The 15190-nt window shown below is 48.8% G+C and overlaps 1 protein-coding gene across 1 annotated transcript in view; it reads left to right on the top strand.

Annotated features, from left to right (window-relative positions):
* Nucleotides 1-597: 597 nt before the first annotated feature.
* LOC147092180 (serine protease FAM111A-like) overlaps nucleotides 598-15190 on the top strand; it is a 54907-nt gene continuing 40314 nt past the window's right edge. The window contains 1 exon segment of the mRNA XM_085975866.1: nucleotides 598-1047. The gene's annotated coding sequence lies outside the window, so the exon portion shown is untranslated.

Genomic DNA, 15190 nt, shown 5'->3' with positions numbered 1-15190 from the left:
GGCTGGAGGAGATTACAGTGATAGGGAGGGTTGTAGGGGCAGAGGAGGTTACAGAGATAGAGAGGTTTGTAGGGGCTGGAGGAGGTTACAGAGATAGGGAGAGTTGTAGGGGCTGGAGGAGGTTACAGAGATAGGGAGGGTTGTAGGGGCAGAGGAGGTTACAGAGATAGGGAGGGTTGTAGGGGCTGGAGGAGGTTACAGAGATAGGGGGGTTGTAGGGCTGGAGGAGGTTACAGAGATAGGGAGGGTTGTAGGGGCTGGAGGAGGTTACAGAGATAGGGAGGGGTGGGGCCAGGGCAAGATTTGATAACAAGGATGAGTGTTTGAAAATCGATGCAATGTCGGACTGGCAGGCAATGTAGACCAGCGAGCACAGGTATGAGTTAGAATATGGGACGAGCAAACTGTTGGACGAGTTAAATTTTACGGAGGATGGTATGTCGGAGTCCGGCCAGGAGTGCCTTGGACTCGTCGAGTCAGGAGGTTACAAATGGATGGATGAGGGTTTCAGCAGCGGCTGAGCTGAGGCAGGGTCGGAGTCGGGCGATGTTACGCAGATGAATTTAGGCGGTCTTGGCGATGGAAGGGATATGGTTCGGAAGCACACCCCGGGGTCCAATAGGACACCGAGGTTGTGGGCAGTGAATCTTTTAGCTGGGAACCAATCATGGGTTTCCTTGTTGCGTGTATCACCTGCAGACCAGTTGCCATGGCTGGTGTACAATATGGGCGTGGAAGTTCCAGTAAGAACACGCTTGCTGCTTTGTAACAGAAACCAGTTCCAGTATTCAGCTCTTGCCTCACATACCTACGCAGGCGCACTTTCCTGTGTGTGGTGAAGGTGGGGTGAGATACCAATGGAATGAGTAACGTCTCCATTGTAGGCCGTCTCCTTTCCTGTCGTCCTGAAGCCAACTTTAGTGCTGAGTGCACTGCGCATGCACTGACGCCATTCTCAGTAAGCAGACTTGGTGCGCCAAGTCAACAGATTCCTCTTCCGCAGTCTCATTCTCCGCCGAAGTTATCCTGGGACGAGCTTTTTGTCAGGTCTGTAAGTTGCTAAACATTCTTAAAGGTGGCACTGTGGCGGTTCTACCGAGTGTCCCTTGCTTATAAAGATATAAAATTCCCTTTAACTTTACTACGTATGTATACAACTTACCTATGTTTGTATATAACTTACCTGTTTGGGCCGTTGCCCCTTTAAGAACGCGATGTAACGCACTGACGTCACGTCGCGCATCACGTGACGCATGCGCGGCGACCGCCGGCCCGGCTCGGCCTCCCGTAACGGCCGCCAGCACAGCTCGGCCTACCGCGCCCGCGACTTCGGCCTATTCGGCCAGCCGCAGTGGCGGGTGCCTCCCGCTCTCGCGACTTCGGCCGCAACGGCCAGCCTCATTGCCGGGTAAACGCGTCGACATCACGACGCAGGTCACGTGACCGCCCAAGCACGGGCAAACGCGTCGACATCACGACGCAGGTCACGTGACCACCTAAGCGCGGGAAAACGTGACCGAGCGTGATGACGTCATCATGCAATCCACGGGACTGCGGACTCTGTCCTCGTGGTGTCCCTGCTGGGGAAAGACCTGTTCCACGGCTCTCCTGCCTCGATCTACGCTGTTTTTGTATTTCGTCAAATCCTTCATTAAAGACTTATTGGATTGTTTCTCCTGAAGTCGAACTCGATTATTTAGTAGGCATTCGTCCAATACCTACTTAGGTGAACCCGAATTCCTACAACACCAGTTCTAGTTGCTCACTATTTTTTTTTGATGCGATCTCAGGGTAGCCTGTGGCCAAGCAATGACTTGCTCTGTAGCAATATTCATTTGTTTGTACAGTACAGGTAGACTATCCTTTATCCGAAAACCTCGGGACCAGCCGTGTTTCGGTTTTCGGAAAATTTCGGATTTCAGAAGGTATTTTATAAGACTGGGAAATTTGTCGGGGGTGGGGGTCGGCGGGGGGTCGGGGTCGGCGGGGGTGTCGACGGGGGTCGGGGTCGGCGGGGGGGTCGGCGGGGGTCTGGGTCGGCGGGGGTCTGGGTCGGCGGGGGGTCGGCGGGGGGTCGGGGTGGGGGTCGGCGGGGGTCGGGGGTTCGGCGGGGTTCGGGGTCGTGCGCACGACTTACGCTGAACGAAAACACTTTCGGTTTTCAGAGGATTTCGGTTTTCGAAAGTGCGGATAAAGGATACACTATCCCTTATCCGAAAGGGTGGGGGTCGGGGGTGGGGGTCGGGGTCGTGCGCACGCCTTACGCTGAACGAAAAAACCTTTGGTTTTTAGAGGGTTTCGGTTATCGGAAGTTCGGATAAATGATAGTCTACCTGTACTAGGTTTCGGGCGGGTGGCGGGGGGTAACATGCCTTTGATAGTTTAACCGTTTAAAAGCGGTTAAAAATGCAAACGGGATCCTGGGCTTCATAAGACCATAAGAATATTAGAAATAGGAGCAGGATTCGGCCATTTGAACCCTCGAGCCTGCTTCGCCATTTAATGAGATCATGGCTGATCTGATCTTGGGCTCAGCTCCACTTCCCTGCCCGCTCCCCATAACCCATCACTCCATTATTGTTCAAAAATCTGTCTATCTCCACCTTAAATATATTCAGTGACCCAGCCTCCACAGCTCTCTGGGGCAGAGAATTCCACAGATTTACGACCCTCTGAGAGAAGAAATTCCTCCTCATCTCAGTTCTAAAAGGGCGACCCTTTATTCTGAGACTGTGCCCCCGAGTTCTAGATTCCCTGACGAGGGGAAACATCCTCTCTGCATCTACCTTGTCGAGCTCCCTCAGTATCTTATATGTTTCAATAAGATCACCTCTCATTCTTCTAAATTCCAATGAGTAGAGGCCCAGCCTGCTCAACCTTTCCTCATAAGTCAACCCCCTCATCTCTGGAATTAACCTCGTGAATCGTCTCTGAACTGCCTCCAATGCAAGTATATCCTTCCTTAAATAAGGAGACCAAAACTGTACGCAGTACTCCAGGTGTGGTCTCACCAATACCCTGTACAGTTGTAGCAGGACTTCCCTGATTTTAGACTCCAACCCCCTTGAAATAAAGGCCAACATTCCATTTGCCTTCCTGATTACTTGCTGTACCTGCTTGCCAACTTTTTGTGTTTCATTCACAAGGATCCCCCAGGTCCCTCTGTACTGCAGCATTTTGTAATCTCTTTCCATTTCAATAATAAGTTGCTTTTTTATTTTTCTTACCAAAGTGGATAACCTCTCACTTTCCCACATTATACTCCTTCTGCCAAATTTTTGCCCACTTACTTAGCCTGTCGACATCCCTTTGGAGATTCTATGGGCTGGATTTTGCAAATGGGGAGCTTTTGGAGGCGGGACTCCCACTTGTCGGGTTTTCGTCCCGCCTCCAACAACTTCTGGCCAGCCAACGCTATTTTCCGTTGATTGACCTTGTTAAGTCTGCCCAGTGGGCTCAGCAGGCCAATTAAGGGGAAGCCGGTTACAGAGAACGTCAGCGTATGACGTTTCATCTGTCAAAAATTTGACAGCTCTATGACATTCTCTGTAGTTTGATGAGTTCTTGAATTCAAGACCTCATCAAACCTCTTTTGTGAGCAGAAATTAGATGGTTGTTGCATTGGAGAATGCAGCGGCCACCTGTCATCTCTGCCGCTGAGGTGCGAGACTCTCCGCATACCCAACGGTTGAAGCCTGCAGGAAGAAACAAAGGTGAGTAAACATTTTCTATCACTTTCCACTCACCTCACATACTCACCTCTCCACACTTGCACCCATCACTCACCTCCACAGCGCACTTTTGCACCCCTCCGACCCCCGCAGACCCACTACTCGTCTCGGTGACCCTGGCGGGGTTCGGAGCATTTGGTAAGCCCGCATTTGTGTGGGTAAAATGGGGATAATCCTCTTATCTGCCTGTTAACTCCCTGTTAACAGGCAGATAAGAGGCACAAATCCCTTTCCCGCCTCCAAGGAGACGGGTCTCGGCGCGGGCCGGCTACCCGCCTCCTGGCAAGATGGCACGGAGCTGGGTTGGGCACCCGCCCCTGAATTCTGCCATTTTCCCAGCAGTCCCGCCTCTATACCCGCCTCCCCAGGGTTGGCAAGATCGCGCCCTTTGTGTCCTCTGCACAATTTGCTTTCCCACCTATCTTTGTATCATCAGCAAATTTAGCTACATTACACTCGGTCCCTTCATCCAAGTCATTAATGTAGATTGTAAATAGTTGAGGCCCCAGCACCGATCCCTGTGGCACCCCACTAGTTACAGTTTGACAACCTGAAAATGACCCATTTATCCCGACTCTCTGTTTTTTGTTCGTTAGCCAAGCCTCTATCTTTGCTGATATATTACCCCCAACCCCGTGAGCCCTTAACTTGTGCAGTAACCTTTTATGTGGCACCTTATCGAATGCCTTCTGGAAATCCAAATACACTACATCTACTGGTTCCCCTTTATCCACCCTGCTCCTTACATCCTCAAAATAGAGGCAGAGAGTACAAAAGCAAGGAAGTTATGATGAACCTTTATAAAACACGGGTTAGGCCTTAGCTGGAGTATTGTGGACAATACTGGACACTACACTTCAGGAAAGATGTAAAGGCCTTAGAAAGGGGACAGAGGAGGTTTACCAGGATGTTACCAGGGATGAAGGACTTCAGTTATGAGGAGAATTTGGAACAGTTCGGACTGTTCTCCTTGGAACAGAGAAGCTTGAGAGGTGACCTAATTGAGGTTTTCAATATGATGAGGGGGTTTTGATAGAGTAAATAGAGAATAACTATTCCCCCTGGTACGTGGGTCAATAACTAGAGGTCATAGATTCAAAATCATTGGCAAAAGATCTAGAGGGGAGATGAGAAGAAATTTTTTCACTCAGAGAGTTGTCGGGATCGGGAACGCTCGACCTGAGAAGGTGGTGGAAGCTGGTTCCATCAGTACTGTTAAAAGGGAGTTGGACGAGTACTCGGGGATGAGGAGCAAGCGGAAGCCAAGTGCAAACAGCGGAATTCAACCCAAGCACCCTGTTGTTTATGTAATATGTGTGCTACTTTGAACCTATGGACAGGACTGCACTACTTGTAGGGCGTAGTGATACGCAGTACCACTCCTGGCCATAGGGGTATAAATAGTACTGTGGGTACTGATCTCCCCTCAGTTCCCGCCTGTGGGCATGAAGTAAAGACCTACGTATAGTCCCTACCTCCAACCAGTAAAGACCTGTTTGAGTTATACGTTTAAGTGTTTGTGTTAATTGTTCAATACAATACACATACTTAACACTGGCGACGAGTCAGGTTCTTACCCTGCGGCAGTTGAAGAGAGGTTTCAAACATCACCACCCCACTAGAAGCGACAGGCTTTAGGACTCTGAAGCCTCCATCAGCGACTGAGCACTGGAGTGCAGCAGCCATCCTGACAGCTTCCAGCGACTGACAGAAGTCTTTCTGCAGTTTCCTTGTTCAACCTAGGTGGTGGGGTAAGCCGTGCAGCGTTGGCTGCAAAGACAGGGCTGGGGAAGTTGGAGAAGATAAGGGCGATCGCGGCGAAAATAAGGGCCGCACTCGGGGGCTGAAGGGAGACGGCGTCGGGGGACGGGTGAAGACCGCCAAGCGCGGGAAAACCGCCATTTTGTGGGCGGAGGACGACGGCAAGAGCGGGAAGCCGCCATCTTTGATAACATGTAAACAAAATAAAATCTGAGAAATTGCAAATCTACAATGCCTAAACACGGGAATATTAGCACCTTTGATAGTGACCTCGAAGATTGGGCCATATATGTTGAAAGAGTAAAAAATTATTGTAAGGCCAATAAAATTCGTGACCAAGATAAAGCTCTAACATTATTAAATTTAATGGGTGCGAAGACATACGGGCAATTGAAACACCTGTTATCACCAGATGAACCGGCGGATAAGACGTTCGATGGGATTGTTACTGTCCTGAAAGATCATCTAAACCCCACGCCGCTGATGCTAGCGGAACGATTTAAATTTTACGACAGAAGGCAGCTACAGCATGAAAGCAATGCTGAATATTTGCTGGAATTGTGTAAATTAGCTAAATATTGCCAGTTTGGAACGGGACTGACAGATGCACTACGAGACAAATTTGTGTGTGGTTTATTTAAACAGGATACACAAAAGCGACTGCTCGAGGAGAATGAGCTGACGCTTGAGAAGGCGGTCACTATGGCAGCAGCACACGAAGCCGCAGCGAGAGGCACGGCAGTAATGCAGCTACGGTCACCGGAGCTCAGTGCACACAAATTGGGTGTGAGTCCTGGCAAATGTTATCGTTGTGGAAAGACAACGCATGATCAGAACCAGTGTTGGTTTAAAAACCAAGAATGTAGAACTTGTGGTAGGCTTGGACATATAGCTAGAGTATGCAGGTCAGGGAAGAAGACCAGCAACAAGAAGTCACCGCAAGGAAAATACGCAAAGGTACACAAGGTGACCGAACAGGAGTCCGATTCAGACGCTAGCAGTAATGAACTGGCTAGCTTAAGCTGTAATGAACTGGCTAGCTTAAGAGTACTCAACGCTGGTAAGGGTGCAGACCTCCAGACAATTTGGGTCACTCTTCAGATAGAAGGAGTCCAAGTAAAACTGGAATTGGACACTGGATCAGCATTGACAGTCATAAATAAGAAAGATTACGGAAAGTTATTCCAACATATTCCCCTACAGGATACGGGGATTATATTAAAAACATACACGGGGCAAAGAGTGTATCCCATCGGGAAAATAGAGGTTGCAGTGGTCCACAAGGGCGAAGACAGTCAAATAATGGACTTATATGTGATATCTGAAGGAGGTTCTCCACTACTAGGACGGGAGTGGATTAGGAAAATGAATATGGACTGGCATTTCCTACAAACAATAACGAGTGAGAACTCGGTGAAGATAATCGGCCCAGACTCTGGAACGGATGATGGTAAGCCCAACTCAGGTGCAAAAGACAAAGTTTCAGCACAGAATTCCACTGAGCAACAACAACATAGTTTAACTGTGGATTCTGAGTCTGGCAAGTCTACTGATGTGCCCATTTCTGAGGGACACCGGGCTCGAACTCAACTCCATTTCAAACTACAACAGCAATTAGAACAAATGCTTCGCCGTTTTGAGCAAGAGTTGAATGCAACGAAAGAGTTCTTTGATATAGAGTTGGAGAATCTGGAAAGACAACAGAAGCAGCTGATGGAGAAAATGGAGCAGGAGCACACAAAACGTCTGATGTCAGAGGAGTTAACGGTCAGCCAACTCCTGCATATGCTGAAGGACAGGACTCTGAAATGGGAAAAACTTGAACACGAACTTCAATATTCAAACGAAAGGGGTTCGGAGCTCTCAAAGGCTATTGGAAGAGCTGAGGTGGCAACACAGACTGAGATGACTGCAACAGAGCAGCCCTTGGATGCCAAAAGTACGCTGACTCACGTCAACGTAGAACAACAGACCGCTGAAACAGCTGCTCCGGTAGAGGGATTGAATAGTCCGATCAATCAATCTCCAAAAGAAGTTGAAGTAGTAAAATCTCAAATGAGGTCATTAGTAAACGACTTGCTGAAAGCCCAGAAAAAGCTAGATGAAGAGGTACGCATGAAGAAGTCTCTTCAGGAAAGATGTCTGGACTTGGAACAAAAGCTGGCTAACGCCCAGCTGGGTATGGAGGAAATAGAAGACCCTCTCGCTGGCCTAGATCAGGACGACACCGAATATTACTATGTCCTGTCCTGCCCAACTTGTAACTTCGACTCCCACCATACAGAAATCATGGAGGAGCACCGAAAGTCTACGGAACATCGGGAGAAGGTGGCTCTACTACGGAAAAAGGAGGAAGAGAAGGAGGAACTGCGCATGCAGCTGGCAGCTGTGGCAGCTGACAATGGAGCCCAGAGAGTCTCCAAGAAGCAGAAAAGGAAAAGTAAAAACAGAAGATGACCCATCTGAACCATTATCACCTCTACCAGATCACACACGTGGTCCCTCCGAACGGAGCCAATTCAGTTCGGAAGTTCAAACTGTTAAATCCATGGAAGGACTATTGAATGAGTCACTCCAGCAACGTGAACCGACTACACCACAGAGATTGAATCTGTGAACTGTTTTCCGCAGAGACTGAATCTGTGATCTGTTTTGACATGAAGTTATCTATGTATCTATGTTATTCTGTTATGTAAACCTGAAGTTATATATGTATATATGTTATTACGTTATGTTAAATGGGGAGATGACTGTAAAGCTAGGAAGGGAGGAATGTTGTGTATGTAATATGTGTGCTACTTTGAACCTATGGACAGGACTGCACTACTTGTTGGGCGTAGTGATACGCAGTACCACTCCTGGCCATAGGGGTATAAATAGTACTGTGGGTACTGATCTCCCCTCAGTTCCCGCCTGTGGGCATGAAGTAAAGACCTACGTACAGTCCCTACCTCCAACCAGTAAAGACCTATTTGAGTTATACGTTTAAGTCTTTGTGTTAATTGTTCAATACAATACACATACTTAACACACCCCACCCACCCGCCCGTTCAACCACCGTCTGCCCCACCTGTGACAGAGACTGTAGGTCCCGCATTGGACTCATCAGTCACCTGAGAACTCATTTTAATGTGGAAGCAAGTCATCCTCGTTTCTGAGGGACTGCCTAAGAGAGAGAGAGAAGCACTGCGCACACAATGATACCATCATCAGAAACCAAACTGACACACAGGAATAGCCTGTTTCCTTCCTGCCATGTCCCCTGACCAGCGGAATCAGTCAAAGTCCAGCTGTCGAGGCATTCTGAAGTGCTTTTTGTCTGTAAGTTACTGAACATGTATCCTTTTTTTTCACTCGACACTATCTTAAAGATATCGCGAGTTAGAGTTGTTTGCTATTTATGATTCGCTGGGTCGGATGAGGCCGGGCTCCGAAGCAAAATTCATTTCTCGGTGCTAGATTTCGGGTGGGGGAAGGGGTGCCATGCCTTTGATCGCTTAACCCTTGATCGCCACTCTTCCCACTCCCTACTCCGAGTTGTGTCGTTGTGGCTTTTGGCTATTGACATAGCCGAGTGTAGGACCGAGGTGTATTCGGCAGGACAACACCCAGGCTGAAAATAAAAGAGGCCGAGGTAAGTGAGTACGAAAACTATGGGAGGGGCAATCGAGAGAGAGAGTTAGAATAAAAACAGGCGTGACAACCATCTGAGGGGACCAGTACGTCCTGTGGGACGGGGATCAGTGCAACTACAGCACAACAGGTAGGACCGGATACATTTCAAGATCCCTGTTTTTAAAAGTCTATTGCAGTTAAAATTAACCCCATGAAATCATACAGCACAGGAGGAGGCCATTCGGCCCATCGTGCCTGTGCCGGCTCTTTGAAAGAGTTATCCCATTAGTCCCACTCCCCTGCCCTTTGCCCGTGAATTTTTCCACTTCAAGTATTTATCCAATTCCATTTTGAAAGTTAACATTGAATCGTTTCAGGCAGTGTATTCCAGATCGTAACAACTCGCTGCGTAAAAAAACCTCCGCATTAACCCCCTCTGGTTCTTTTGTCAATGATCTTAAATCTGTGTCCTCTGGTTACTGCCAGTGGAAACAGTTTCTCCCTATTTACTCGATCAAAACCCCTCATATTTTTCAACACCTCTGGTCAATCTCCCCTTAACCTTCTCTGCTCTAAGGAGAACAATCCCAGCTTCTCCAGCCTCTCCACGTCACTGAAATCCCTCATCCCTGGTACCATTCTGGTCAATCTCCCCTTAACCTTCTCTGCTCTAAGGAGAACAATCCCAGCTTCTCCAGTCTCTCCACGTAACTGAAATCCCTCATCCCTGGTACCATTCTGGTCAATCTCCCCTTAACCTTCTCTGCTCTACGGAGAACAATCCCAGCTTCTCCAGTCTCTCCACAGAACTGAAGTCCCTCATCCCTGGTACCATTCTGGTCAATCTCCCCTTAACCTTCTCTGCTCTAAGGAGAACAATCCCAGCTTCTCCAGTCTCTCCACGTAACTGAAATCCCTCATCCCCGGTACCATTCTGGTCAATCTCCCCTTAACCTTCTCTGCTCTAAGGAGAACAACCCCAGCTTCTCCAGTCTCTCCACGTAACTGAAGTCCCTCATCCCTGGTACCATTCTGGTCAATCTCCTCTGCACCCTCTCCAAGACATATACATCCTTGCTAAAGTGTGGTGCCCAGAACTGGACACAGTACTCCAGTTGTGGCCTAACCAGCGCTTTATAAAGGTTCAGCATAACTTCTCTACTTTTGTACTCAATACCTCGATTTATGAAGCCCAAGATCCCATTTGCTTTGCTAACCACTCTCTCAATATGTCCCGCCACCTTCAGGGACCTATGCACATTAACTGGAGTATTGCGTCCAGTTCTGGTCACCACACTTTAGGAAGGATGTGAAGGCCCTTGAGAGGGTGCAGAGGAGATTTACCAGAATGGTTCCGGGGATGGGGGATCTTAGCTACAAGGACAGGTTGGAGAAGCTGGATTTGGTTTCATTACAGCAAAGGAGGTTGAGGGGTGATTTGATCGAGGTGTACAAGATTATGACGGGTTTGGATAGGCTAGACGGGGAAAGGCTGTTCCCACTAGTTGATGGTACAAGGACTAGGGGACACAGATTTAAGGTTTTGGGCAAGAGATACAGGGGGGGATGTGAGGAAAATCTTTTTTACTCAGCGAGTGGTGAGGACCTGGAACTCGCTGCCGACGGAAGTGGTGGAAGCGGAGACACTCGATGTTTTCAAGGGGAGACTGGATAGGCACTTGAGGGAAATAAACTTGCAGGGTTACGGGGATAGAGCGGGGGAATGGGACTGACTGGATTGCTCTACAGAGAGCTGGCACGGACTCGATGGGCCGAATGGCCTCCTTCTGTGCCATTATGACTCTATGACTATGACTCTTCTTGGACGCAACAGCCTGTTTAAGTAACACTATACCGAGAAGATCACTCCAGAATGTCTATGCGTTCAATCACACCCAATGCCGCGATGAGTCAAAGAACTACTGATGGCAACATCCTTGCATTCTTAGTCTCACTTCAAGGAGAACTTTTTCAGAATGGCTCGGTGAAGAATCAAAAGAATTGAAGTTAAGATGAGGTTCTCACAATGTACCTTAGTGACGAGGTATCGAAGATTATGAAATGCTTTTACGGAAGTGTGACATCGCCCGTCTCCGCCCCTGCCTCAGCTCATCCGCTCCTGAAACCCTCATCCATGCCTTTGTTACCTCCAGACTCGACTATTCCAATGCACTCCTGGCTGGCCTCCCACATTCCACCCGACGTAAACTTGAGCTCATCCAAAACTCGGCTGCCCGTGTCCTAACTCGCACCAAGTCCCGTTCGCCCATCACCCCTGTGCTCGCTGACCTACACTGGCTCCTGGTTAAGCAACGCCTCAATTTCAAAATTTTCATACTTTTTTTCAAATTCCTCCATGGCCTCGCCCCTCCCGATCTCTGTAATCTCCTTGAGCCCCACAACCTCCCGAGATCTCTGCGCTCCTCCAATTCTGGCCTCTTGATCATCCCCGATTTCCATCGCTCCACCATTGGCGGCTGTGCCTTCAGCTGCCTGGGCCCTAAGCTCTGGAATTCCCTCCCTAAACCTCTCCGCCTCTCTCTCCTCCTTAAAGACACTCCTTAAAACCTGCCTCTTTGACCAAGCTTTTGTGGTGAGAAGTGATATTGGCTCAGAAGATCAAGATGTAGAATCGGTTTGGGTGGAGATAAAAAATAATAAAGGGAAAAAGTCTCTGGTGGGCGTAGTCTACAGGCCCCCGAACAGTAAGAATACTGTTGGACAGAGTATAAATCAACAAATAATGGAGGCCTGTAAAAAAGCTACTGTAATGTATATAACTTTAATGGGGGGGGAACTATCTTTTACAGCTCATGTATACTGCAGTTCCGGCAGTGACCACACCTGCATATAGCACTGAGTAGTAATCTGTACAGATCAGTTCCAGTGTGAGCCACGTTGAGTAAACACCTGTTATACCGTTCTCCTGCAGCCTGTGTCTTATTATACACGGACACAACAGATACGGTAATAATCATGGGTGATTTTAATCTCCATATTGATTGGACAAATCAAATTGGCCATGGTAGCCTCGAAGAGGAATTCATAGAGTGCATCCGGGATGGTTTCCTAGAACAGTATGAAATGGAACCAACCAGGGAGCAGGCTATCTTGGATCTGGTACTGTGTAATGAGACAGAATTAATAAATGATCTCATAGTAAAGGATCCTCTAGGAAAGAGTGATCATAGCATGGTTGAATTTCAAATTCAGTTGGAGGGTGAGAAAGTTGTATCTCAAACCAGTGTCCTGATATTAAACAAAGGCAATTACAATGGCATGAGGGCAGAACTGGCTAAAGTGGGCTGGAAAAATAAATTAAAAGGCAAGACAGTTGAAATGCAGTGGTGGACATTTAAGGAGATATGTCACAACTTTCAACAAAAATATATTCCAGTGAGAAAGAAAGATTTTAAGAGAAGGGAGCACCATCCGTGGATAACTAAGGAAGTAAAGGGTGGTATCAAATTGAAAACGAAGGCATACAATGTTGCCAAGATTGGTGGGAGACCAGAGGATTGGGAAATTTGTAAAAACCAGCAAAGGATGACTAAAAAAATAATAAAGAGAGAGAAGATGAATTATGAGAGTAAACTGGCAAGAAACATTAAAACAGAAAGTAAGAGCTTCTACAGGTATATAAAAAGGAAGAGGGTAGCTAAAGTAAACGTTGGTCCCTTAGAGGATGAGACTGGGGAATTAATAATGGGGAACGGGGAAATGGCAGAGACTCTAAAGAAATATTTTGTGTCTGTCTTCACTGTAGAGACACTAACAGCATCCCAGTAGTGGATAATCAAGGGGCCACAGGGAGGGGGGAACTAAAGACAATCACTATCACTAAGGAAATAGTACTCGGTAAAATAATGGGACTAAAAGTTGGCAAGTCCCCTGGACCAGATGGCCTGCATCCCAGGGTCTTAAAAGAAGTGGCTGCATTGGTTGCAATATACCAAAATTCCCTGGACTCTGGAGAGGTCCCAGCGGATTGGAAAACCGCTAATGTAACACGCCTATTTAAGAAAGGAGGGAGACAGAAAGCAGGAAACTATGGACCAGTTAGCCTAAGATCTGCGGCGCTCCCTCAGTACTGCCCCTCCGACAGTGCAGAGCTCCCTCAGTACTGCCCTCCGACAGTGCAGAGCTCCCTCAGTACGGCCCTCTGACAGTGCAGCATTTCCTCAGTACCGCCCCTCCGACAGTGCAGCGCTCACTCAGTACTGTCCCTCCGACCGTGCAGCGCTCCCTCAGTACTGCCCCTCCGACAATGCGGCGCTCCCTCAGTACTGCTCCACATAGAGTGCGGCGCCCCCTCAGTACTGCCCCTCCGACAGTGCAGTGCTCCCTCAGTACTGCCCCTCCGACAGTGCAGTCCTCCCTCAGTACTGCCCCTCCGACAATGCGACGCTCCCTCAGTACTGCCCCTCCGACAGTGCGGCGCTCCCTCAGTACTGCCCCTCCGACAGTGCGGCGCTCCCTCAGTACTGCCCCTCCGACAGTGCAGCGCTCCATCAGTACTGCCCCTCCGACAATGCGACACTCCCTCAGTACTGCCCCTCCAACAGTGCGGCGCTCCCTCAGTACTGCCCCTCCGACAGTGCAGCGCTCCCTCAGTACTGCCCCTCCGACAGTGCGGCACTCCCTCAGTACTGCCCCTCTGACAGTGCGGCGCTCCCTCAGTACTGCCCCTCCGACAGTGCAGCGCTCCCTCAGTACTGCCCCTCCGACAGTGCGGCGCTCCCTCAGTACTGCCCCTCTGACAGTGCAGCGCTCCCTCAGTACTGCCCCTCTGACAGTGTGGTGCTCCCTCAGTACTGCCCCTCCGACAGTGCAGTGCTCCCTCAGTACTGCCCCTCTGACAGTGTGTTGCTCCCTCAGTACTGCCCCTCCGACAGTCTGGCGCTCCCTCAGCACCACGGCGGAGTGTCAGCCATAGATTTTTGTGCTCGGTTCTCTGGAGTGGGGACTCGAACGCACAACCTTCTGACTCAGAGGCGAGCGTGCCGCCCACTGATCCAGGGCTGACGCATAGAAGAATGAACTTCGAACAATAACAACCACCTACATTTATACAGCGCCTTTAATGTAATTAAAAATATCCCAAGGTGAAAGGGTTAAAAGCAAATCCTCTCAGTGTTTAAAATGCAACGCAAACAAATTACAAAGGAAAGAGAAAGGGGCTATGTGCAAAATCACTAAGAGCTGAGGAGAAGCCAGGTGGCTAGATAAAATGTCTGCCCAGCTCAAGGACTTTATACAATGGAGCCTTACAAGAATAAGATAAGGCATAGCCACCAAGCTACACACAGCTAATGCTGAACTGTGAGAAAGATTTAATAAAATCAGCTAAACTTAAAGTAGGAACATAAAGAAAGAAAATGGCTTGCGTAGATTATTAAAGAAACCTCAGCCTAGCAACTGTAGAACCAGACGTCATAACACAGGTGGCAGAGATAAGGAACAGAACAGAAAGAATGGGCTCAGTTACAAACGAGTTGTTGACACTGTAACCTATGACCTGCAGCCCAGTATTGCAGACCAAGAAGGGTCACGAGGGCTGATGTGCCTCAATAATTCCGAGACTCGAAGTTAGCAGAACACAAACAAGGCTTTTATTAACTTAGAAAGTAACACGTAAGAGAGAGAGATGTCTTCCTTCTGGAGACTGAGGCCAGACTGAAGCTAGCTTACAAACGGGGCCAGGTATGGGCGGAGCCCTACACACAGCACATTCCAGCACATTCCAGTATACAATACAGCACATTCCAGTACACAATACAATGAGGTCTGGGGGAAGGGAAATGACACTGAAACCGATCTCAGTCACAGGCAGTGGTGAATGGAATATTTCATCACATTCACCCCTTCTATAGATTTAGTCTGTTCGGGGGTTTGATAGTCCTCTGCGACCGACGTGGCTGTTGCGGTGCCGCGGGTGTCGGTTGGGTGTCCCCGGTAGCCTCCTGGGTCTCTGCCGGGGGTGCCGCCAGGGTTGTTGGAGGGGTAGTTGGTGGGGGTGCCGTTGGTCGGTGTTCTTCCGGGGGTGATGAAAGAGTAGTGGGTGGGTAAGAGTTGCTGTGATC

Source organism: Somniosus microcephalus, unplaced genomic scaffold, assembly GCF_052327205.1.
Source record: "Somniosus microcephalus isolate GS21.2 unplaced genomic scaffold, FLI_Smic_1.0 unresolved_chr2, whole genome shotgun sequence".
NCBI classification, from domain to species: Eukaryota; Metazoa; Chordata; class Chondrichthyes; order Squaliformes; family Somniosidae; genus Somniosus; species Somniosus microcephalus.
The sequence above is the reverse complement of the archived record's forward strand: the minus strand, read 5'-3'. Positions and strand labels throughout refer to the sequence as shown.